Raw genomic sequence first — 26924 nt, forward strand, 5'->3', positions numbered from 1 at the left:
ATTTGGGATAACTGTGTTATATAGTTAGTTATAATATAACCTAAAAATAGAATAAAAATGGACCCCATATTGGAAAAAATCTATGCAACTCTAATAAAAATTTCATTTCATTTTATTTTATACTTAAATATAATTTACTGACTTTTATTCTGTCATCACTTAACTTAATAAAATTGGAAAGTTAAACATTTGAAATTGTACACAGACATTATGATGACTCATCACCAAAGGTCTATAAAAGTTTCTTCTCCATTTTTGAGGATAGAGAGGATAAAATAGAGAACAGAGAGGGGAAGCATATGGCAATACTTTGTGTAACTCCAGCTTTGCTTTGCTCTGTTACTTCTGTGAGTCCACATTGATGCTCTGTTTTATTTGTCGTTTATGAGACTACACATACGTAATTACTTAGTTCCACAACTACTCGTGATTGCTAAGGTCCACATTTATTAATACTTTTAATCCTTTGAACAAGATGGTGTGTGTGTGTGTGTGAGATTTACAAAGGGCAACTGTCTTTGCATGGACTCCTAAAGGAAGTACCAAAAAAAAAAAATGTAAGTCCAAACCAAACTACAGCCTCGTTGGCCCTTGTTTCATTATCTTTAAAATGAGGATAGTTCCAAAACATCTCTCAAGTTTTTTGTGTTTTGTTTTGTTTTGTTTGTTTTAGATCTAAGAACCTGGAAGTCAAATTAAGGCTATCTTTTAGGACCAGGATGTATTGTTCCTCAGGAAGTAACAAAATTAACAAAATGATCTACATGCCACAATTGTAACTCCAATGAAAAAGGCAATGTGGACAGATTTACCATACATAAGAGATGTCTAACACCTATGGGTCATATCAGCCATTCTTGGACTAAGGGGCTTAAAGCTAAGCATTCATGAAATTTTAAATCAATGTTAAGTCATCCCACTAGTTGATACTGGGATAAACAACATGAATAGACATGGGCAATGCACTGAATTTATTTGGAAGGAGATGTAAATGAAAGTAATATCTTACAGACCCTTATTTATTTTATTGTACATTATAGTATACACAGTGATTTTATCACGATGAATTAAACACTATTTGTTATATTGTGTTTAGATTTATCCATCTAGATCATTGTATGTAGGCTGTGTACATTTTCATAGAGTAGGTCACTTTTTAAATATCTTTGAAAACTTCAATAATCTCATTTTTAAGGTAGAGAATATGAGACCTTAGTCACTATATAATTTTATTTGCTTGCTTGCACAGTGCAAGATATCCCTACTGTCCAGAAAATTATGTGGATTAAGGGAGTGATCAATAAATATTTTTGAATCAATGAATGGTTTTAGAGAAATTAGTTTAGAACCCCAAAAAGTTTAACACAGCCTGTTTAGTATACCAAAAAGGAAATAATCACTCTTTTTTGGGGTGGTAAGGTTTGAAGGAATCAACACTGTCTCTTTCTCTTAAAAGAAAAAAAAAAAAAAAACCAACCAATTCCATATGTCTAAAACACCCAGTCTTTACCTTTCTTTAAGACATGTTAAACATTAGCACTCTCCCCTCTTATTGAGTCCTTGGGAAAGTCATTTGACTCTCTGGGCCTCAGTTGTCTAATCTACAAAATGAGGGGATAAATCTAATTGTCTCCAAGACTGCTTCACATTCTATGGTTAATTGAAAGGACATTGCATTAATTTCATACTTTTGCACAAATCAGTTTGTCATGTTAAATAGCTATTTGTCCAGTAAAGGTTTCAGTGATTAGAATGCTGACAGATAAGTTTTTTTATTAAGGAAAACTGAATGTCACAAAGGAAGGTTGGAATTATGTGTCTTTCAGAGGAACACAGGTATCCATTGTGAGCATCTACTTTATATTCAGCAAATGTTTATTAAGAATCTGTTATGAGCCCCTAACTGTGATGAACCATGTTAGCAGAAGGAAGAAAAACACAAGACTGCATCCGTACTCTCCAGGAGCTTGTTCTGGAGTTGAGGAAGACAGCACTTTCCCATCCTTTGGATAACTAAACAGGGTATACATGAACACTTACCACATCACATCACTAATTTACCTGTTAAAGCACTTAGGGGAGGAAACATATATGTGATAGCCTTAAATAAGAGCCAAGTTATAATATGGTTATATGCGAAAATGGGTGATACAAATAATCAGAGCTGTTGGAAAGATGAGACTAAGACAAGGCTTTAGGAAAAGATGGATGCAACTCTACACGCATGGCAGATATTTGCCCTTCTCATAGCAAGTGTGGATTTTAAAAAGAAAAGGATTGCTTTTGAAAAAAATTATTTTGCAATAGACAGGCAAAAATGTTTTATTCACTAATATATATGATGCCATGTATATTCCTTGTGTAGTAAGTCTTAAAACAATCCATCAGACTTATGGAGAAAACATTTCTCATAAATCCTTTAAATTTCTTGTTAGCTCTAGATGATCTTCATATATCCCTTAAATTCTCTGAGAATGTCTTCCACTTCTAATGTAAGTCCTTTGGAAGGCATGGTGCTTTGGAAAAGAAGGGAAGAAGAGGGCAGTGTGCCCAAAGGATTTGTTGTACTATTTTTCAAAGCAGAGGCCAGCTGTTTGGGAACTAGAATTAAAATGTAAATGATCAAAGGGGAATAATGAGAGCCATTCTTTTCAGACAATGCCCAATGCAATCACAGTGAGAAAAGGGTTCAGGGAGATTTTCTACTATGCACAAGTCACAGATGAATTGAAAGGCTAGGAGGGAAGTGATTTACAAGGAACTAAGTGGACACAACCTACAGATTGTCTAATACTCTGGGCAGTTGAATTAAGAGAGGAACGGAACTTCGTATTCTGCTGGGACTGAATCCAAATGACAAGATAACCGTGCACAGAACTGAGGAAGTCACTGCATTAGTACCATAGCAGGATTGTAAATTGAACTATAGTGCTGGCATGAGTTGCATTTCAATTCATGTGGTTTTATGAATCAAAACAGTGGTCTTTGAATACAATAGGCAGTGCCACATGGGAACAAAATAGGAAGATTATGCAAGAGCTTGGTCAAAATTTTTTATGTTCACCATAGAACAAAAATCTATGAAAGCTTTCAAATCCAAGGATTTTCACAAATAAATTAGTTTTCATTTGTATTTTTATACAAATTTAAGTACTTCAGAAAAAGTCCAAAGGGCTACACATAACTCATATAGGTATATGCTTATTTGAACTGATCTAATCCTAGTATTTGGTGTCAATCAGACATCATGGTTCCCTAATGAAGAAATCAAATATCAATGAGGAAAGAAAACTATAAATATATTGATTTATAATTGGGTTTTACACAAACTACGGAAGTGAAGGAATAATAGAACTTTAAAATTTTGGGGTCTGGGGGGTTTTATACACATTTTTATGAAACATTCATCCATGACTTTGCCTTTCATATGACCATAAAGTTTATATGAGCTAATGAATAATTTCTTTAGTGTTGAAACAGCTAAAGACCAGGTGTCAGTTAATGCTTGAAATAGTAAAGCGTTTGATTAGCAAATAAATGTTTAATTACCAGCTTAAATTTTGGCATCTCCCCTCTCCCCCCATCATCACCTACACACACGTACACACACACACACACACACACACATACACACAGTGTTTGGTTTGGTTTGGATTCATCACTCTTACTGGTTGATTTCTTCTGTTTTCAAAGCTTTACAATCACCTGTATTCTGACAACTCTCTAATCGGTATCTCCAGTTTGGGCTTCTTTCTGAGAGTCAGACTCATATACTCCACTGCCTGCCAAGTGGCTCTACTCAGTGTTCTGTAGGCACCTGAAACTCATCATGTTCATAACGAAACTTATTTCAACATCTATCCTACATTCCTTTTACAGTCCCTGTTTTAGGTAATGGACCTATTCCAAGTCAGAAACCAAAAGTTATCCTAGACTCCTAATGTATTTCCAAAATATAAATTTCTTTCAAAGTTTTCTTCTTTTCCACTCTACTCTTACTGAATTGATTCTCCAATTAGCTTATTGATTTTCCTACCTCCAATCTTTCCACATTATATTCAGTCTTTAGATGAACCAAAGTGATCTTTCTAAGCTGTATGTCTAACCAGATCACTCTTCTGTTTAAAATCCTCCCTTCAGTGTCTTTTTAACATGACCAGTAAAGCCATGCAAATCTATAAGCATGCTATCTCTTCCATCTTATTTTCAGCCACTCCTTGCCTATCTTTTTGGCCTCCCTCAGAACTACCAAACTATTATAGTTCTCCCCACACATTACTTGCTCTATCCTTCCCATTATAGATTTTTTCCCTATGACTAATTGCTTTTCATCTTTCAAAACCAGGTAAGCTTTTGTATTTCTCTCCTACTGGATATTTATGCTTGAGGGAAGGAACTATCATATTCATTATTGTAAAGCCAGTACCTAGCAGAGGGCCTGGCACACACTACACACTCAGTAATTATTTGTTGAACTGAACAATGCTGGTTTATGGTTCTGTTTACCTTTTGCTACTGATTGATTAAATAGGTGCTTGTCTACTACATTGAGTTTCCATCCTGGGAGTTAACTTTGGTCAAATACTTAAGTATACCAAGTAATTTCCTCATGCTTCTTGACTTATGCTCCCAGTCTCTTCTCCATCCACTCTCAAAGAGCAGTTACTTCATTTTTACACCCAACCGTGGGTAAACTAAAGGCTTCTTTACCTTAGATAATTGCTTTCTCAGTGGGTTCTTGTGAGAGTTCGCTGTGATGGAGAACTTAAATGGCAATGATATTAGCATTTCATAAGGTCAACAAGGATGCTAGTATGCTTGAAATCTATATTGTTTTGCTTAGGTTAACTTAATTTAATGGCAATAAATGATTTACCAAGAAGATTAACCATTAAAACCAGCAAACTGATCAGAAGTTTAGGGTATTTGTTTCAAATCAGTGAAGGGAACTAGGACCTTTAAGTCTTTAAACTTTAAGTCTTCTTGGGGAATAAAATATGAAACTTGTATGACTTTTGCATTCAATATTTGTCTTTGCTCTAGGATTCATTATAATGTTCAGTCTCAGTGAATAAGAAAATTAATAATTTATGCCAAATAATATATAGTGAACATATTTGGAATACTAATTAGTATCTTGTAATTAAAAGACTTGAATTACATCTATGTGGCACTCTCAGGTCAAGTATAAACGTACATTCCAATTAAATCGAGCCAGTCAGTGTTATGTATGAGGAGGCAGAGCTATCTGTCTAAAATGTGAACTTGAACTGGGTTGATAATTTGAATCGAGATCTTTAGTAAGTTTTTGGTTGCAGCTTAATAAAATTACTTTAAAATAGTTTGTTAGAGGGAAAATGAAAATTATAGTATAATTCAGATCCCATCACAGTAACTTCTACAGGGGTATGTAAGTTATTTATTTAACCTGGAATTTAATTATAATGAATATTTTTCAAACAGAGCCATCATTGAGACTTAGTTTGCTATTCAAATATCCTTGGAAGAAATGTGGAAAACACTTGGATTCTGCATTAAAATTTTTTAATTGGGAGCAAGTTTTAAACAGTGCATTTTAAAATTCAAAAAATTTTATAAAATGCCACACTTTCAAAAATATTTGGTTGTTACATTTAAAAAAGCATAAATCAAGGAGCTGTGAAGATGGATGGATTATCAGCATTACTCTGAAGAAGACGTGGTTCATCATTTTAGTTTGTATACAACCTTTTGTCTGATTCTATAATTAGTAAATTTCCAAGAATTATATGGTTTTAAAGCCTTTGGAATTAAAGCATAATATTTCTGGATCATTCAGATTTGGATTTATGATCTATGAGAATATTCAGATTGTGATACCTAGTCACATAATATCTAGTTAGCTCCACTTAAAAATGGCTCCCTCTTTAAGAAATTTTAAAAATCACTAATAAAGCACTGTCCTATTCTAGCATATCTAATGGGCAATAAGGACACTAATATCATTATTGTCTTTTTGCTCTCTAGAGAGGGGTTTATGTTTACACTTTAAAAAAAGAAAAAAAACAACCAAACTGACTGTGGGATGAACAATGTAAATTTCTGATTTGGCAAGGGAGATAGTGAATATATATGAAAGTAAAACCTACATCATAATCGTTGTTCAGGATAGATTGACAAGAGTGTGGTTTCAGCGTTTGTGGTTTCTTAAAACCCTAAAGCTATGTGGCACTGGTTTTTCTGCAGAGAAATTGCAACACATTTAAAACATGTAGCCAAAAATATGGATGGAGCAAGAGAAGAGTTGGTACTCTTGTTTCTTATGGAAAAGCAAAATCACTCAGAACATAAGATTCTGCTGGGCACATAGTCTGCACTGAGAGAGTAAGATGTCATTTTTATGTGACATCTTAACTATGATGGCCTATAATATATGATGGAGAAAATCATGTTCTACCAACAGGACTGAACTTGGGAATAATAATCAGAAGCATTGGCAAACCATTCAGACACCCACATCTTCCAAGAAAATTACTCATAATAGCAATTTTGCATTGAGGTATTAAGCAGCATGTTTTAATAATATGTGGGTTTAAACTCAACCAGAAAACAAAGCAGTTCTTTTTTTTTTTCAAAGCAGTTCTTTTCTTTTTGTCTACAGACCATGGAACATACCGTAAACTAAATGAACAAAAAGCCACATTTTTTTTTGATGGTCATAACCTGAGTAACTCTGCTTCCTGCCTGTTATAAAATGCCATAAAAAGATTAGTTTTCCATCACAAGATGCATCTGCAAGATGCCAAACAACCAAATGCTAGAAAATGTTTGGATTTGGGGAGTTGGTAATTGTTTACAGTTGCTCAGTTTAATGCCATACTATGGTTATAAGCTTGACATGTTTTTAGAAAAAGTGAAATTATTTTAGAAAAGTGTCACTTTTCATATACTTCCTCGCAGTTCTATTCATTGACTAACAAACAGAAGTAAAGGAAACTTTAGTAGACTGCTGAATGTGGTCCTGGCAGACCATACCTGGTTTTCTTTAGATTCATGTCAACCTTTAGTCAACAGTTTGATTGTAGTTGCATCCAAGGGTCTGCCTTGGATTTTTTTCCTCCTTTGACTTACTTAGCTTTAATGTTACAGTGTATATTTTATCCTTTTTATTGAAAAAGAAAAATCCCAAGGATAGCTTGGATATATTTACCCTCCCTGCCACCATCACCAATTTCAGGTTAAAAAGAAAAAAAAAGCTGCTACATTAAATTGTTTTGAAAATGTTGGCTATTTAATGAATAAAAATGAAACACACTTTAAATTTACAATGGTGGAAATTTTTTTGTGTTGATAGTCAACCTAGAATTACCTGGACATGAATGAGCCAAGGAAAACAATTTTATAATAACAACAAAAACATCTAAAATTACGTTATTAAAATGAGTGGGAGGGAGAGGAGGGTCTAGCTGTCCTATCTCTCCACCCAAGTGTGAATAAATACACCTTGTTTTTTTCAGATCCTGGTAATTGTTTCCTTTGTGAAACTAACAGCAGAGAGAGTCAAAGAGCCTGTTCCCTCACACCATCCTACTATTCCATTTAAGTAAATTCTGCAGAATTTAAAATCTTTGGCCTCCTATGGAAATTTAATTAATCCTTGCCAAGTTCAAGGACAGAAAGCTGTATTCATTTTCCAAGACTTCAAAGCTTTGACAGTGTCAGTTGGACAGCAGATATTTTCCTGGATCTTACCTATCTAGGTACTGTAGGTAGTTTAAGACTACATAGGTCCTTTAAGGCCAACGATTCTTTTCTTCTGGCAAAGCTGCAGTTTGCTACCGCCTACATCTTGCTTACCCTTTCTGGAGCTAATATCTAGCTGAAGAACTGGAGGAATGCAGTGAAACACCAAAGTAGCTGCCTGGCTTCTTTTCCCAGACCTGAGTTCTACATGGACCTGAGACTGTGGCCTTCCTAGTGTCTAGACTAAGACACCCTTTGTGTTCAGCTCTAAGTGATATTCCACTCAATTGATCATGAACTTTCTATTTGGTAAAAATGTGGCTTTTTAGTGGCTCACAAGCCTTCACGTTTGATCATACGCAGGAGACCACCTTCATGGAACTACCAAATCCTACCCCACCAATACACCTTGAACCACTGAGGTTTTGGTAGCCATGTCTCCTTAAACTAGCTGTTGTGGCTCCTTGAGGACCTTTTCCACTTGGCTGGGGCTAAAATATAACATGATACATAATTCCAAGCTACAGAAATCTCCCTTGCACTTTAGTAAAACTTCCTCATTCATATGGAGAAAGTTTTGCTAAAAATCCAAGTGGCTAGTGAAAGAAGCAATATCGTTTAGTCTAGAAAGTCTCACGGGACACACTTGGTGTTGGAAAGGGCAGCCATGTATGTTTTGATACTCTCTGTAGTGATTTTGCGAACTCCCAAGGGTCATGTAGCAGATGATTATTTAAGCCAATGTCAGGTTGTTTCTGACCCTCTAAATTTGAGAGACCTGTACTATCAGTGCTTCCAAATGAGAAACAGAGTGCCAGTTATGTCCTGATCACTCAGATATTCCATGCCCTAGCTCAGAGAGATGCAAGCCATTCTCTTGCATGCCTGCCAAACTAGAATTCTTAATAATGCCAAGGATGACTAGAACAACATCCCTGGACCGCATACTTGGACTCCAGAGTCTTCACTGGTTGTATTAATTTCTTGTGGCTGCTGTAACAAATTACCACTAATTTGGTGCCTTAAAACGATAGAAATTTATTCACTCACTGTTCTGGAGGCCAGAATTCTGAAATTAAGATGTAGAGGTTCTAGGGGAGATTCCGTTCCTTGCCTCCTTCAGCTGTAGCTTGTGGGTGCATCACTCTGCCTCCGTTATCACGTGGCCTTCTCTTCTGTCTCTAAAATCTCCCCTGTCTGTCTCTTATAAGGACACTTGCCATTGGATTTAGGGTCCATCCTGATAATATAGGATGATCTCTTCATCTCAATCTTTAACTTAATTACATCTTCAAAGATTCTTTTTCCAAATAAGGTAACATTCACAGGTTCTGGTGATTATGGTGTGGACTTATCTTTTGAGGGATCATCATTCAGCCCATTACTCTGGTCTTTCTGGAAAATGTGGTAGCCACTGCATACCACTGGTGCTTATGCCTGTGGTTTTTGGACTAGAGAGCTATGAAGACACCGTACCTAAAGACCGCCTTCATAATGTCATTATTAGAGCCCCACAACTAACTCTGATATGTCTTGAACCTACTTCCATTCAGTCCACTTTGATTTAATGCCTGAATTTCTAGGGGTTAGAAATGGAACTACCCAAGTTCAGCACCTTGGCCTGAAGAGGCAACTGAAGATCTAACTCTTAGACTATAAATCCCTTGAGTCTTATTTACCAGTATATCACCTAGCGCATTGGCTGGATCATAATAGATGCAGAGAATACATTTTCTTAAATGAAGGAAGGAACAATAGGGTCAGAAAGCTGTTTCAGCCCCAACAGATGCAAACGTTTAGCAAGCAACAAGCCGTCGTGCTCCTTATCCCAGAACTACAGAAATGCTTTTGAGAAGGACAGATTAAGAAAACCAGATGTTCAGAGAAGCTTTTCCCTCTCCTCTCTATAACCAAACCCTATGTTTTCATCTCAAGTCCCACCTCCTCCATCAAGCCTTCCCACCTTCATAGTCTATACCAGTGACCTCAAACTATTTTGATAGCATACCCTATTACTAAAACAGCAGTGAACATACTACCTAATGCATATTAATTTTACTATATTTTAAAAAGTTCTATAGATTGAACTGTTATATAATTATAAATATAAAAAAATTAAAAAGTGAATTAAGTGTGAAAGAATGACTTTTTTCTTGAAAATCACAATGGCTTTATTAACATCTCAAAGGAAAATATGAGTTTCTTATTAATGAATTTGGATATAAATCTATATTGTAAATAACCAACTTGATGATTTCTGATTTCTTTGTCTGACTTCTTGTCAGATGTGTATAGGCTTTCATTGTCTTTATCTGAAGAGATTTTAGATTAAAGGCTAGAGGCATTCTGTTTTTGTTGGTTTTTTCATGTACTTTGATTCCAGTATTATCTTCCATTTTCTGTTTCTGAATAGAGACATTTTAAATTCACTTATTCATTTTGCATCAGAGTGTTTAAATAGAAACCTCATATCCACTGACCTGGGCACATGTAAACTGTTACACATTTTATAAGCCAAGAGCCCTGAACAAGTGGAAACTGCTCTCACTCCCTTTATTAGGGACCATGCAGTTTTCTGCTAGATAGGTAACGTAGTCTTGGTAATATGTGGCATTTGACATGTAGACCAAGTGAAGGGGTCAATATTAACTTACATATTAAATATCAGTAACATTTCATTTCGTTTTTCACTCTTAAGAAAAAATTTATAAATGGAATTTCTAACATTTACTTCCTACACTGCAGTACAGCCCACATATTTTTACTGCGCCACATATTTTTACTATATCACTTAATACTTGACTATCTAAACCTTTTTATTATTTGCCTTTGCTCAAGTATGTTTATATACGTACTCCTCAGAATATCTGTAAAGAACATGAAGGTCATATCTTACACATCAGTACCTACATATCATCTGAAAGCACCTGTAAATAATGTTCAAAAACAGTAATTAAGGTCTATAGCTAATTGGAAAACCCAATTTCTCTATGATTTTTTTTGATTCATTGTAATAATTTTAAAAATCAGAATCTAATAGGAATCATCTTGATGTAGCTTATTAAAATAGGCAGTATAGTAGATGGTGTGAAAAAATATTTGAATTGTCTTGCAAACTATGGGCTACTATATAGTAGTCAGCTATAATTATTAGAATTTCTAAGTTCTTTTTTGAAAGAGTTTTCTTTTTTTCAAAGCTATTAGCATGTTTCAGTTTTACCTTTTATTTCCTCTGCTGAGTAAGACAGTATCCCTTGGACTGGTAACCTGAGAGATATAATCCAAATCCACATAATTTGAATCTGAACAACTGAGTTATTTATTCACTGATACCGCCATATTATAGCTTTTGGTACTGAGGGTTTGTTAAAATGAAGTTGGGCCATGTTAAGGGGGAAAGGAATTTATAAAAGATTCATCACTGGGGCTTCCCTGGTGGTGCAGTGGTTAAGAATCCGCCTGCCAATGCAGGGGACACGGGTTCAAGCCCTGGTCCGGGAAGATCCCACATGCCGCAGAGCAACTAAGCCCGTGCGCCACAACTGCTGAGCCTGCGCTCTAGAGCCCGTGAGCCACAACTACTGAAGCCCACGTGCCACAACTACTGAAACCTGCACACCTAGAGCCCATGCTACGCAACAAGGAGAAGCCATGGCAATGAGAAGCCCGCGCACCACAACGAAGAGTAGACTGCTCTCTGCAACTAGAGGAAGCCCGCGTGCGACAACGAAGACCCAACGCAGCCAAAAATAAATACATAAAAATAAATTTAGGGCTTCCCTGGTGGCGCAGTGGTTGAGAATCTGCCTGCCAATGCAGGGGACACGGGTTCGAGCCCTGGTCTGGGAAGATCCCACGTGCCGCGGAGCAACTAAGCCCGTGAGCCACAATTACTGAGCCTGCGCGTCTGGAGCCTGTGCTCCACAACAAGAGAGGCCGCGATAGTGAGAGGTCCGCGCACCGCGATGAAGAGTGGCCCCCACTTGCCGCAACTAGAGAAAGCCCTTGCACAGAAACGAAGACCCAACACAGCCATAAATAAATAAATAAATAAATAAATAAATAACCCCCCCCCAAAAAAATAAATAAATAAATAAATAAATTTTAAAAAAAAAGATTCATCATTTACTCCTCACCTCTAGTGACTCTGTCTACCTGGTTGGGGGGGGGTGGGTGTGTTGAGTATAACCCTCAGGATCTGCCTCATCCAGGTTCCTGTTCTCTCTGTCTTCTTGTGGGTTCAGCTAATAGGAAGCAAGAGTGGATAATCAGGTATTTATCCACCTTCCCCCACTTCCCTCTTGCTGCTAAGGATACCTGTGTCTCTCTGGTAGATAGGGCAGGCCCCTATCCCTGGCTATAGCTTTTGTGGAGTCTGGTTACACTGTTCTTTCCCCTTGCTTACTACTTTTCTAGTTCCTGGTCAGGCAACATCCCTTGTTGGTTTCCTTAACTTTATCCACACCTCTGTAAGGAATCCCCTCATCAACACCCTACTTTTCTAATTGGACTATGACAGATACACATGCTGAACAAGGTTGGAGCATTTAATACAGATCTGCAGATAATTTGCTTTCGGGTATATGTAGGCACAGCTGCAGGAAGCTAAGTATAGCTCTGTCCAAAGCATCCTTTTTTTCCTCAGAATCTTTTGCAATTCTAAACTCCTTTTGAGGGGCTCAGTAAGGACTTTATCTTTCACTTCCAGCTTTTCTCTTGCAATCTGATCCTCTCTCTACTCTCAAAAGAGCCTGATATTAGAAGTTACCCATGTTACTTGACTACACAGTATTTTGGAATTGATGAATTTTAAAGAAGCGTACCGCAGCCTTGCATTTACCTTTACAACTTTCTCTTTCTAATTTTATATAGAAAGACTGTATTGACTGTTAATGAAATTTTAGGCAGCACTAAGTTGATGTGGACATTATTAAGGACCCAAAAGAAAATCTTGAAATCAAAATAGGTCTTTTCTGAAGCCTAGCCTTCAGAGTAAACCTGATAGTGTCTTTGAGGGTAAGAGTAGGAAGGGTATGAAGTGACAGTCTAGGTATTTTTCTCCTCTAGGGATGTACCTGTGATCTCTAGAAGCTGACAGAGTAGGGGGAGGGTTGACCTATATGCAAATGCTAAAGACCTATTTCTAGGAGCTATTTGGTTTCCCCAGCTTCTTCAAGGAGATAAAACTCACTTTCATCTAGTCCCCTGGCAGGTTGTTCTCCCTAGAAAGGCATTCTATCTGGAACTCTCCTCTCCCTTTTTGAGCACAGATCAGTTTCTTTAATTTAAGGACCTCCTTATACATTTTGTATTCTCTCACACACATAAGGAAAAAAAAAAGTGGTATTTTAGTATCCTTTTATGGTACCCTGGGGCGTATCCCTAGGCATCCTATTTTCTTTCTATCTTTGATAATGACATTTCTGACGAAGTACATCTTCAGAAGGAAACTGTCAGTTGGATTAGAATAAAAGCATATTAAAGGATTGACCCAAATTTTTGCATCCTCCATAGCAGTACGTTTGGTACCAGCAGCACACAGCCCCATCTGTCATGATGTACCGCCATCCCTTCAGTTCCTAGGCTGTAGACACACCTCTGTACCAGCTGACAGTTGTCAATGTAAGTTGAAACATGGAGGGATGCAGAAAGGTATGTTTTTAATATCTTACATAAACACCTTTGCTGCAACGTTATAGCATTATTTTGTTTAATAATCAAAGGGGATGCACTTAGTTGGTCACCATCCTCTCTACAAACACTGTTGATCTTTCGTGTATATAAATAATAATTTACATCTATCCATCTTTTTCCTCTTAACTATAAAAGAAATTGAGAATATTTAGCCTTAACCTTTATTTTCTCCCTCATAATTCTCATGTTCCAGTCCTACAGTTGTTTTCTTTGTTCCTGTTTTCTCCTACTCATCTATATTTTGAAGATAGAATAGCCAAAAAATGAATTCTGAGCTTACATAAAGACACATTTTAGGCAGAGTGGAAGTGTGCCTTACGGATTTTGTGTTGTATACTCTGTTATTACATCTCAGAATGACAATATAATTACAGAGATTTTATTGTTTCTTTTGTAAACTATCCAAACCCCTGGATATTTCTCGGCTTTAATGATGCATAATTAGCCATTATCCATCTTGTGTTTATGCTTTTGTTTAAGAAATTAATGACAAACTGGCAATGATAATAATAATTTGGCACTTTTCTTGGCACATTCAGTCCTAAATTAGTCAGATTTCATATGTCAAAAAGCAAGGTTTTTTCCCCCTAAGAAATAAAACATCAGAGGGATCATTTAATATAAAAATATTTTAAAATTGAAATGTACAGTTTTAATAAACAACAATGCAATATAATTTAAGATGGGCTAGAAGAAGGTTAGGATTACATATAAATACCTATGACTGTTACTGATTATATTTGTTTTCCAAAAGAGTAAAACCTAAATCATCCCAAACATTTTTGTGTTCATCTTACACTGAAAGTCTTCCAGAGAAAGATTCTGTACATTCTCGTAGTAACCAAAATTCTTATTTAGAATTATTGTATATAAATAAATTATTTTTCCAACCAAGGGCTCCCTGGTACTGTATTTACTCAGATGGAGTGTCATGTCATGAAAAGCAGTGTTTCTCACATGAGTAATTGTCTTGTTGTGGGCATTAGTAGCATACACAGATGGGACTAGATAGAGTCACCCTTATACCGGAAATTTTTTTTTAAATAGCAAATTTTAATGCCGTTAGCTCAGCCCAGCAGTGAGTGAAAAAGCTCAATCCTAAAATCAGAAAAAAGGAATTCTATGTTCTTCGTGGTGTGAGGCAGAATTTTGTTCATCTAAAACTAATGTGTTAGGACTTCCCTGGTGGCACAGTGGTTAAGAATCTGCCTGCCAATGCAGGGGACATGGGTTCGAGCCCTGGTCTGGGAAGATTCCACATGCTGAGGAGTGATTAAACCCGTGCGCCACAACTATTGAGCCTACGCTCTAGAGCCCGTGAGCCACAACTACTGAAGCCCGTGCACCTAGAGCCCATGCTCTGCAGCAAAGAGAAGCCAGCGCAATGAGAAGCCTGCGCACTGCAACGAAGAGTAGCCCCTGCTCGCCGCAACTAGAGAAAGCCCGTGTGCAGCAACGAAGACCCAACACAGCCAAAAATAAATAAAGTTATAAAAAATAAAACTAATGTGTTAGAAAATCATCAGTATATTCACTGAGTGCTAAATATCTTAAAATTTGTTTAAATTTCAAATAAAGCCATCTGTTTTAAAATATGCAATATATAATAATATCTAGTAGCATGTGATATGTAAATATGTGATAATAGCTAATGTTTACATACTGTATAAGGTTTAAGCATGTGCCTTGCACTTTTTCCAGTGTGTGTGTAATCATTTAGTCCTTACAAGAACCTTGTTACGTAGGTACTATTATTAACCTTATTATACAAATGATGAAGTTGAGGAGAAGGAGATGTTAAGTACTTTGTCCAAGATCACACTGGTAGTTAGTAGTAAGGTTATAATTCTATTTCATAATCTTAACTAGAATTAACTTTCTTCTCTAAAATCAAATCATGTCTGTTCTCTTTCATGTGGGTTTGAGTTCAGGATGTCCATTTGCTCATCCTTGATTTCTTGATATAATTGTGTTAATGGATTTCTAGTTTTTTGTGTTTCAAAGAAATATTTAGGTTAGGTTACATAGGTAATGTTTTTCCTTTTATGAAATTATTCTACATTATGTCTGGTATTTAGTCTTTCTCAACTATCATATTTTAAAGGTACGTTAAAATATAATGGATTGACAAGTTGTCTTATCTCTGAAATTGCTCAAGCTCTGTTTGCAGTTACGTGAATGCAGGTCTGTACTCATGATAACCAAGGTGAAGAGCAAATTTTGTTTACCTATATTCCATATTTACCATTCCTTGTAATGATCCCCAAATGCTTGAAATATAGATGCATCTTTAGAAAGATTTCCTGACAGAGTGCAAAAATTATTAGTGTTAAATACTCCTGTAATACGTAGTGCATTAGTAAAAATTGCTGCTTCAGATTTCTAATATATTTAGAGCTGGATGACCCTGCCATATAAATATTTTAAAGAAAACTTCCAGTAATGTTTAGAAAATCTGCTTAGAAATCCTAGGCCTGAAGAATGGTCATGGTGATTCGTGGAGAATAACTGGATTCTGATTCTTACCTGTTAATCATTCACCTGGCTCTGAACTTGACTGACATCGTCCTTGTGAGTACTACCGCTCTACTGCTGCTGCTGCTACTATTACTACCACTACTACTACCACCACCACCACTACTATAAGCATTACTGTGAAGTTACTTAGATGTTGTAAGTACCAGGCATACTACTAAGCACTAGATCTACATTTCACTTCATTCTCATAGTGATTTTGTTAGGTTAGTTTACCCTAGTTTTATTATCAAACCTCAGCATCTTTAATCTAAAGCAGCAATAAAAAGAAGCAACTGTCACTTAAGTTCCTGGACATCTTGTCCCTCTCATGCCTCTGAGTACTCTTTGAATGGCCTCTTTCATGTCGTGAGGCACGTTTGAGATGCTAAATGGTGAATCTTCCCATTTTGACAGAGTGAGTTGAAATGGTTTATAAAACCTTCCAATGTAGCCTAGGAATTACAGTCTCAGGCTGGGAGAATTGGTTCCCTCTCATTGAATTAAAGAATGGCAGGGCTGGGAAGGACTTTATTTTACTAAAGGAAATTAATCTTTGGAATAGAAAAATGGTCACATTGCAGGAATTTTAGGAGAAGAAAATTAGTAGTTTCCCCTGTCCCAACACATACATACGTGCATGCACGCACACACACACAGACACACACACACGCAAATGCACACGGATCAAAGAAAGCAGATGGATCATTTTAATAAGAACCCTATCTCCACCAATAAGTGACAGTCTTAATCACAATTTATTTAGTGCTTCATTGTGTAAAAGTGTACTTTACGTACATTATTTCATTTAATCATTACAACCTCTTTTGAAGCGGTAGTTATTATTTTCTTGGCTTTACAGATGAGGACCTTGAGTCTTAAAGAGAATGAATCTTGAAGAGCATGAATGGTTTGTTTATGGCAGCTGCCCAGAATAGCTTTTACGTGGGTATTGGCATATCTGTTCTGCACTTCGCTGGGTCTTGTAAAATATTAAATTACCCATTTTGGAGAGGTACCTGTTGACTGAATTATCTCAACTAGAGAGCAGTGAGCCAGCCAGCAGGAAATTACTGCATACATGCACAAGAGAACCCTATGTCATCACCCACTTTTGGAAGCAAGAATGTCAAAACACAACAAACTAATGTGGCCTACAGAAGTTCTTTCAGTTTAAATTTTTTTGAATGAGTGGGCTACTTAGTGTAATGGAAAGAGTGCTGAATTCATGGCCAAAATAGGAAGGTTTCAACTCCAGTTTTCCTGTGACTTGAACATTTAACTTCTTCTCTCCAAGCATCAATTTCTCATCCATTAAATAGGATGGGAATATCCACTCTGTAAACTTCATAGGATCCTTGAGAAGACCAAATTCAATGCAACATATGAAGGTTCTTTTAAAACTGCAGGATACTTGAGAAGTGTTCTGGGGGTGAGGGATGGAGGTGGGGGAGAGGTTAGGCCAGGATGTGTCCTAAAGGTGTAGGGACCTGAGTTTACTCACCACCTTTGCCCTTCCTTCTTGAGTTAGGATGGTCCAAAGTCCTCACCACCTTTGCCCTTCCTTCTTGAGTTAGGATGGTCCAAAGTGAGTTAAGAACCATGGGCCACAATATGCCACTATCCATCTCAACCATTCAAATGACTTGCACCTGCAAAGGAAGACATCTTCAGGGCATGTTTTTTCCTTGATTTTGCTATGACTGGCAAACTTGTCTTTTTATTAACTTAAAAAATGCACACTGTGTAACCACTAATGGTTATTAGTGTGTCTTAAGAATCAAGATAATAATAAACAGGTAAATTTTTTCTCTCTGACAGAAGTCCCTTTTGTTAAGATGCCAGGAATCCCATTTAATAAAGTAGAATCATTATAAAGGGCTTAGCTTGACTCCCAGAACAGGAGGTTCCCCAGTGAGAGTCCACTTGTTAGCAAACTCTTCATCTCACTGTTTGGAGTCATGGAAGAATCTACATTATCCAGAGAAAGCAACACAGAAGATCTGGAGGGAAATTACTTCCCTGACACAATTCAAAGACTTTAGAGTTATACCTCTGTTAGATGATAGGATATATTCCAACTATACCCTCTGTTGATTCAAACTTTTTTTAAAAAGGGTAGAAGTAATATTGGAAGCAAAGGAAACAGGGAGACAGATATAGAGATTAATACCAACCAAAATATGGTCCATACAAAATCATTCAGTAACTAGAACTCACTCACACTAAGGGGTCAGACTGCCCATTGAGAAATGGTTGGGATTGGCTCAGGGGATGGGTGTCTGAATTGGAATAATAAAGCAAGTGGGAGTTTGGAAAAGCTGAAAGATATTCTGAATCACAGATTTCCCCCCAAGTCAGTCTTGTTTACTACCAATCACAATAATAATTCATATAAGTAGAGCTCTATAGTCCCAAACCTGGAAACTTTAGGCCCCAAATCACACAGACTACCTTTTGCACGTTGGAAGTCTTATAAAGGTATATGATAAATACAATCCACCCTCTACCTTCCTGAGAAGGAGTAGAGGGCACTGGCCAAGAGCATAGCATCTGGAGTGTCTTTGGTTTAGTTACTGAACCTTTCTATATCTTAGTTTCCTCATGTGTCAAGCAGGGGTAATAATTACACCTATCACATAGGGCTGTGGGAAGATTAGATGATTTCGCATGTGTAAAACCCTTAGAATAATTAAGGGTAACATTACCTGATGAATAATTATTGAACAAGTTTGAATGACAAGCAAATTTAAATCAATCTATTGCTATTATGAAATTAATTTTACCTCCATAAGACTTTTATTTCTCTTCCAGTATTTGGGCCCTTTCATGTCCGATCTGTAGGATGTAGTGATTAAAAGCATGAGTTATGAAGTCAGATTGCTTGTGTTGAGATTGTGGCTCCACTCTTTATTAGCTGTAATCTTGGGTAAATTACTTAATCTCTTATACCTCTGTTTCTTCATCTGTGAAACAGGGATGATAAAAATCAGAAAGTTTTTCTGAGGTTAAGTAATGAGTAAGTGAGATAAGACATGGAAAGCCGAAGAACAATGTCTGGCACACGCTAGCTGCTCATTCAGTGTTAACTATTGTTATCATTATTTTCCTCTGCAACTTTCTTCCTCTCTGTAACTGGGACCACTAAATACTCCCCTAGTATCTACCCTTTCCCTAATATTCAAGACCAACCTGGTCTAAATTGAAAGATACAGGTAATCTTTAAGTCATCACTCTATGCCTCAGGATTACATCATCTTGTCCTCCAGACAAATCATGATCTTGTCTGGCTTTCATATGTGGCTTTCTATTATGGTTCAAGTGTCCTGATTTCTACTCTAGCACTCTGCTGATACTCCCTGGACTCTCTTGCCCCTGGGGTCCTTTTCTGCCCTGCAGGACAGGCACATAGCTGAGATTCATTGGCAAACCTCTCTGCTATTCACAACCTGCCAGGCCACCGTGCATTTTTGAGTGGTAGCAATTGAGGACTTCCAGGCCCTAGTCCTTGTGCCTACAGGATTGTGCTGTATGTGCCACAGGTCTTGAGCCTGTTATGTCTGACTATTCAAAGGAGCCTCTATTAGTACTTGAAATCTTCCCATCTCCATGAAAAGTCTATCCAGGTCTCAGCCCCTTATTGTCTGCCTTGCTCACTAATTATAGCCTCAATGAACAAGCAAGATCTATTGCTACATTAATTCATATTCCATGATTCCAACTTCCCTTATAAAAACAAATACTTGGAGATACAAATAAGTAGACCAGATTTTCTCAACTCAGCATCAAATTCTCCTTGTTAGAAATTATATCTCAGTGTTTATGAAGTGACATATTTTTACTTGTGAGTACAAGTGGTATTTCATTGGTGTGTGTGTGTGTGCACTTGGATGTGCATAGTTTCCTCAATAAATTTTGGAATTATATCTTTAATGAAGGGAGAGATACATAGAATAGATGAGAGAAATTTGCCATCGTAATGTATGGAGATTACTAATATATGACTAATTTTGTTCTCAGTGACAGTCTATGTAATGTTATACCTATCCATGGGAAAACAACATAGGTGGTTTGATAAAGAACAAACTGGTTCTTTTGGGTATGAATTCTGGTTTCATAATGGAGACATTGGTTTGCCCCAGAAAATCATTGCAGTGCAATAAATTGACTCAGGTGCCTTAGATCTCAAGGAGAAAAAAATTTTCTTAGTAGCTATGATCTGGGTAAACTGGGAAGGAATGATTTCTTCCTTCCTTACTCTCTTTTTTCATCTTTTAAATAATTTTAAACAAATTTCATTGGTTGTGGTAAGTAGGATTGTTTAAATGGGTCATTAAAAAATGAAAAATTTAAAGATATAAACTAGTTCTACTAGAAAGTAAAAACAAAAAACTTATTATAATACTCCATAAAACCTAATAATTAAATAAATGTAATTATTACTAGAAAATCATTCATAATAATTCAAAGTAGAAGTAAAGCTTTTGTTCAAAAGTCTGTGCTTCCAAAATTAACCTCAAGAGGCTACTTAAATTTGAATTAATTAAAATTAAAGGAAACTTAAAATTTAGTTCCTCAATTGCATCCTTTGAAGGTTCCATATGGCTAGTGGCTACCATATTAGTCAGCTCAGAAAGTTCTTGGTTTTAGTAAACATAAATATATTTTAAAGAGATTACTTAAATTTTTTCTGGCACTGTTTCTCTCAACTTAGTTTTAAAATCTTCAGTTGTAGATCAGCTTACCATGGTGGCTTTCAGGAGTCCAACGCCTTTAAATGAGGAGGAACTTGTAATTATCTGTTTACTTGCCTGCTCCTCTGTCAACCCCCAGCACAATGACACACATGCACGAGCACAGACAAACCCACACACACGCTCATGAGCAACTTGAAGACAACTTCTATGTTCTGTGTTCTCAGTATCTATCTCATAATGGTTATTTGATAGATGATGAAAAGAGGAAAGGCAGGGAGAGAGGGAAGAAAGGGTGAAGAAAACTGTTTTTATACTGAATCATTATATAGTCTTTCTATAACTTGGTTCGCATCACCTCAAACTTATTCTTCACTTAGTAGTATGGCCTTTTAAATTTTGTTCTGATAAGTCATGCTATGTCTAATTTGTTTTACTTTATAGAAACTAATAAAACCCAACTTCCTACCATTTCTTAACTTTTATTGTCTCACAAAACGCGTCCTTTTAGCAATGCATCCCTTTAGCGCTTTAGGGTCCCCTTCTAGGTAAGGTCTGACTTCCCCAGCCAGTGGATACCTGAGAATGTTTTTCTTCTTTTTTTGATTTGTCTCTGAGGAGAAAACAGCTTTTAACTTATTCTTTTCTTTTGGATTTTTAAAAATTAAAATACATGCTAGTTAATTAGTAATCATCATTATAACATACATAATATATATCAATGAGGTACAATAGTGACACATTTAAAGTAAGAAAATCATAAAAATGTATGTACCAAAAGACCAATGCCCATATTTCACATATCAGGAAACTGGAATCTAGAAAGACAAACTCAATTGCACAGGATCAGAGAGAAAACCGGGGTTATATCAAAGAAACTGTACGAAAAATCAGGAATAGATTTAGCCTCCAGTTACCCCACAGGTCACCTACTGCAACACCATTTTTTTAAACTGTTACTAAAACAAATAATTGAAATAATCTATGATAGTTGTCTAGTCCCTTTTCCATCCTTATCTCTGTAGGTACCTCTTTACTGAAGGTTCGAAAATTTGTAAAACACTGTTATTTGCGTAAGTCAAATTAGAGAGTGTAGATTTACTGAAGTAAATAAAATTGTCGATATAGGGATCACTTCTGAACTATCTCTTGGTCCCTAGATTTGGGTGGTTTACAAGGTTTCAGGCAGAAAAACGTCTCCCTCATTCTGGAACGTCCAGTTCTCAGCACGATGAATGCTACAGGTGCTCAAATCACAGTGTTTGGGAATGTTCAATGAATGACCAGGGCAGATGGACTATATTATTCTTTATCATGAACAGATCTGTCTGCAATATCAAGTCTGGAATTTGAGAATGTACTCTTTGCCATTCCCGTTCCAAATTTCATGAGTGATTGAAATGGCCTACTAAAATACATTAATCATTGCATCTCAGTACCAAGATAGGACTAGCTTTCTTGTTGACGTGGCTTTAATTTTAATCTGATTTCTGAGGAGTAAATGGCGTAGGTACTTCGAATGAAAATAATATAGATTTCATTAGATGTTCATAGCCATCTATTCCCTACCCTTGAATTAATGTGTTAAAAATCCCTACATGTGATTACTTACAGTAATTTCAATGAAATGACTTAGATTTATTTAAACTATGCTGTTTAAGGAAGAAAAATGATTGTGGACAGACTTTTTTTGTAATATTATCAGGCAATATTTGTTGTTTGGGGAGAGTTTGAGAAAGCTTGAAGGAGGAGACCTTATTTCTGTTTTCCTAAAAGAATGAACTGGTAAACAGAGATATAACTCTATAGACATTGAATTTTACACTATTGGTTGATTTCAGTAGTGATTGATTTTTTCTAATCCAGCATTCAATTGACTGTCCTATATTCAGTTACTTATACCATATTTATCACTAATATTTTAATAATAAAAATGCCCAGATTAAAAAATCAGCTTATATTAAAAGTTAAAATAACATGGATTTTTAAAAACAACTTTATCTGCTAATATCATAACATAAAGTTGTTACGGACAACTAATAAAATTTTAAAAATACAAAGACATAAATTAAAATTGCCTGTATTATTCCCCTAACAACTGAAATAGTTTTGTAACATTTTCTTTAAAAAGTGTTCTTTTTAAAATTAGTGTATGTGGCTGTGTCTATGTGTGTGTGTTTGTACACTAACACCCACAGATGATTATAGTTGTGTGTGAATAACTGTACACTGTTCTGTACCCCACCCTGTTCATGTCATGTCATAAAATGCTACATGCATTTTATCATAAGAGTGGGCTGTAACCATTCTCTTGCTATTGGGCACTTTAGTTATTTCCAAAGGTCATGGATTAATGTAATCATAGAGTTGGAAGGGGGCTTAGAGAAGATTTAATCCAGTCCCTTTCCTTATATAATTAGATTTTATAGTTAGGACTAAGGTCTAGAAAGGTTAATTGACTTAGAGATTTTTTTTTTTCTTTAGAAAATAAATACGAGTTATGTAATTCCAGAAATACGTTTTTTCTTTAAAAAAATAGAAGTGAAAGAAAAATAAACTTAATTGTCAAGGCACATTCAAAATAGAATAAAAAATGTGGCTGAGTAATCTCACTGCGGTGACTAATATATCATTCGCTGTAAATATTTTCTTCCCATTTTAAAGGCAAAATGCATTCATGTAACAACTTTTATAGTCTCTATCACTGTAGGAGAGGGGCACACAAAATATGGCATTGTATGAAAATCAGAAAATGAATTTCCAGTCTACTTTCTTCAAGGTAGGTTAATTGCATGGCTATAAAGTAAGCACATGTTGAAAAGTAAACTTGGCTTTTAAAATTCTTTCCATTCTAATAATCTAAGTTATTGCAAGAACAATAATACTTTTTCCACTCTAGGATGTAACTACTTGGCATTTAACTTATATTTCATTTCCTTATAGAGTGTTGTGAACACTAATTTATGGCTTCTTCATCATTCTAAACGACAGTTTAGTTGGAAAATGCCCTGAGGTTTAAGGCACATGTCAGTTCTTGAGAGTTTTGCCTTTTCTGTTCTAATGGTATCCAGAGGTGTGATTTTTTTTTTTAAGTAGGTACATCAATGAGCTATGCTTTATTTTCCAAGAGCAGTGTGATGGTGAAACCAAGCCTCTTCACTGATGAAGGCCTAGGTCTTCTAATGTCTAGACCCAGTTAAGACAACTGGACAAAGAGTCAAAAGAATCAGAAATGCTGGCAGTTATTCTAGGCTGTGGAGAACATTTCCTTGCCAAATTACTTAAAGCTATCATTTAATGTATAAATTTAAATATCATCAAACTTTGAACAGGCTGGTGCCTATAAAAATCCTGTAACACTTCTGAAGAAACAGTTTTTAGTCCAAAGAATACTATCACAGATTTTGTCTAAAGTACTGGTAGAGTAAAATTTGAGAAGAAAATTAGATTCTCTCAGCTATTAGTGCCTGCCTTTGCCACCAATGAAATGGAATCTCTAGTATTAGCTCCCTCTCCCCCCATCCCCCATCCCCCATCCCCCCCATCCCCCTCATCCCCCCCCATTCCGATCCCTATCCCTATCCCTAACATTTCCAGCCGGCGGTTCACATTTTCCCCTGAATGTTCCACTGGTACTTCAAACTTAATATATCCCAACCAGAACTCATCACCTCCTCCCAACCCTGTCTGTTTTGTCATGCTTGTATTTGCACATAATGGGGTTCGGTACTTGGTTCTTGAAAGAGTGAACTTCTACCTTGAGAATAGTCCATTCTCAATAGAATTGCTCTAAGATTTGGGCCAGCCTTATCTGGTTATTCATTGTGTCATACCTCTCCAAGCAAGGTAATTGAATGTTTAAGAAAACTAAAAAGAGGATTTTTTTCAGTACAGTGTTTTTTAAGCACACAAAGACTTGGATTCAACTGATTGGGAGTTTATCCCCTCAACTCTCAACCTCACAGGTTTTATGGTTCCTGTGTCTTTGCGCAAACTATACAGATAATGATACGGTATCCTTGCCCAAGTGTTTTATGGATTGTATCCAATTATCCCATGTAGATGTCTTTAATCTGAGTACACATTACCCTTACTTATTAGGTGAGGAAACAGGAAGCAGAGGCACAGGGCAGTCAAGCGATGTGGATGGGACTTGGAGCCATTCTGACTACTCCAGTACCCGGGGCTGCCATGTGGGAGCATTTCTCTGTTGTGCTGAACTTCCAGGATATGTTGCTTCTGAAGGTTCCAGGATAACTTCTGGGAATATTACTATCAGGACCACACTGTGAGCCCCAGACTGAACCAGATCATGGAATTTGATTAATAAGAATCAGAGCATTAGAAAAGATCTTGGATATCATCTTGTTCAATTACTTATGCATGAATCCTTTTTAAACAAATTTATGATCTGAGTTCATTCAGTCCTTATTTGAATTCCTCCAGTGTTAGGGAACTCATTATCTCTTAAGTCAGCTTACCACATTTTCCTCATTGCTAGAAAGAGCTTCTTAGAGTCATGCCATAGCTCGTGTTCTTTCAGTTTTCATTCATTTGTGCAAGCTCTTCTCTTAAACTACCCACGATATGTCTCATATTCCTCCATAGGATGATTGTTCCAGGATGAGAAGGTAAATACCATACCCCTTCTCTGAGTCCTCTTCCTTAGGCTAAATATCCTAGTTCTCTCAAATGTTTTTAATGTGGCACAAATTTTTATATTTCATTTTTTAAAACCTCTTTTTTTGATCATACTCAGGTAAGTGTATGCACAGTATACTGTTTATGGTGGTGACTAATGAGCCCTACTTTCTTTTCTTCTCCATTTTCTTAGGAAGAGAAAAAGCAGTGATATGCTGCTTCCTCCCTTCACACTCAATCAACCTGTTCGTCTCTCCATCTCTTTCTTTATTTTTCTATCTCCGTCTCTTACACAAACACACGCACACACACACACACACACACACAAACTTCAGTGCCTTGGTTCCTGCTCAGACTAAGAATTGCCTAAGCAAGTGTAGCTCATGCCTACAGACTAGTATTATAAAAATAATTTGGCTTTCAGCTGCACACAGGAAGATTTGAATTCCAGCATTGCCACTTACTAGCTAACTCAGTGCATTTCTATTTCTTCATCTGCAAAATGGAAAATTGAATTCTTTTCACACTGGCAAGTGGTGACTATTAAATGAAATAGTAAATGTGAGAGTGCCTGGCTTATAATAATAAGTGCTCAAGAACTATGAGTTTCCGTTCTACTGTGGGTCTACATTCTCAAGAGCCCACCTACCAGTTTTATTATGGTTTGCTGCATCAAACACATATGTTTGCTTTCAGAACTTAGTCATCCCATATTTTTTTAATACAGCAAATCTTCAGTGTTAAAAATTAGTATAGCATGTTTGAATTTAAACACTTGTAATTGAAAGAAGTGAAAATCCAAACAATGCTTTGGGTGAGGCAAATGCTCTGCAGGAGGAGATGATCATTGGAAACATTCATATAGATGAGCAATGCCCCTTGGATCTATTTTAAAAGCAAAAAAAAAAAAAAAATAGATTTTACATATGGCAAAGTGCTTATGTATATTTATCCAGCTGGGCATATTATTAATGTGTCTTCTTTAGCAGCTTGAGCTTGTGCTATACTGTAATTACACATACTTTTTTTCTTTCCTCTTGCAGACTTCTCTTCTGCCCTATTTAGAAAAAAATTCATTAAACATTTTTTTTCTTCAATAATTCCCTTTCGCCTTCTTGTGTTTGAAAAAGATAATGTCACTGAACCACAGTGGGCAATAGCAAAACCTAATCAGTAAGAGACCTCATCTTTCTCACCAACAGTTTTTCAACCTCAACTCCATCAGCACCCTTGACTGTCCTGTCTCCATCTTGGCTCTGATTCACATTATGCTTTCAACTCCAAGGTTAGCTAGGGGGACTGAGTGTGGCCACACTACCTCTCTGGTCCATCTTCTCCCCAGGCTAAGACATATGGATTCCAAAATTGAACACCTTCCTGAGGGTCAAAACCACTTGCATGAGATCTTTCTCCCTTTATTCTATCTAAGGAACACAAAGTCTTGCTTTAATAACCTCTTACTAACCAATTTCCCTGCATCCACTCTACCTGCCCTCCTACGTGTCCACCATATTGGAGTAGACTAATTTTGTAAAAACACAAATCTATCAGTTTCCATGTCCCTGAATAAAGGTCTTTAGTGGCCTCCCATTTGTCTTCTGGTATAAATACAGATCTTCCCCTGGGTTACAAGGTTCCAGATGGTCTGACTCTTGTCTG

At 36.5% G+C, this 26924-nt stretch overlaps 1 protein-coding gene across 3 annotated transcripts in view; it reads left to right on the forward strand.

Annotated features, from left to right (window-relative positions):
* MAP2 (microtubule associated protein 2) overlaps positions 1 to 26924 on the forward strand; it is a 277004-nt gene that overhangs the window by 15515 nt on the left and 234565 nt on the right. For 2 of the 3 annotated variants that reach the window (XM_036857803.1, XM_036857804.1), the window contains one exon: positions 7497 to 7582. The exons of the other annotated variant lie outside the window; for it this stretch is intronic. The gene's annotated coding sequence lies outside the window, so the exon portion shown is untranslated. The remainder of the gene's footprint in view (positions 1 to 7496; positions 7583 to 26924) is intronic. 3 annotated transcript variants of the gene reach the window in all.

Source organism: Balaenoptera musculus, chromosome 7 (assembly GCF_009873245.2).
Source record: "Balaenoptera musculus isolate JJ_BM4_2016_0621 chromosome 7, mBalMus1.pri.v3, whole genome shotgun sequence".
Taxonomy (NCBI): domain Eukaryota; kingdom Metazoa; phylum Chordata; class Mammalia; order Artiodactyla; family Balaenopteridae; genus Balaenoptera; species Balaenoptera musculus.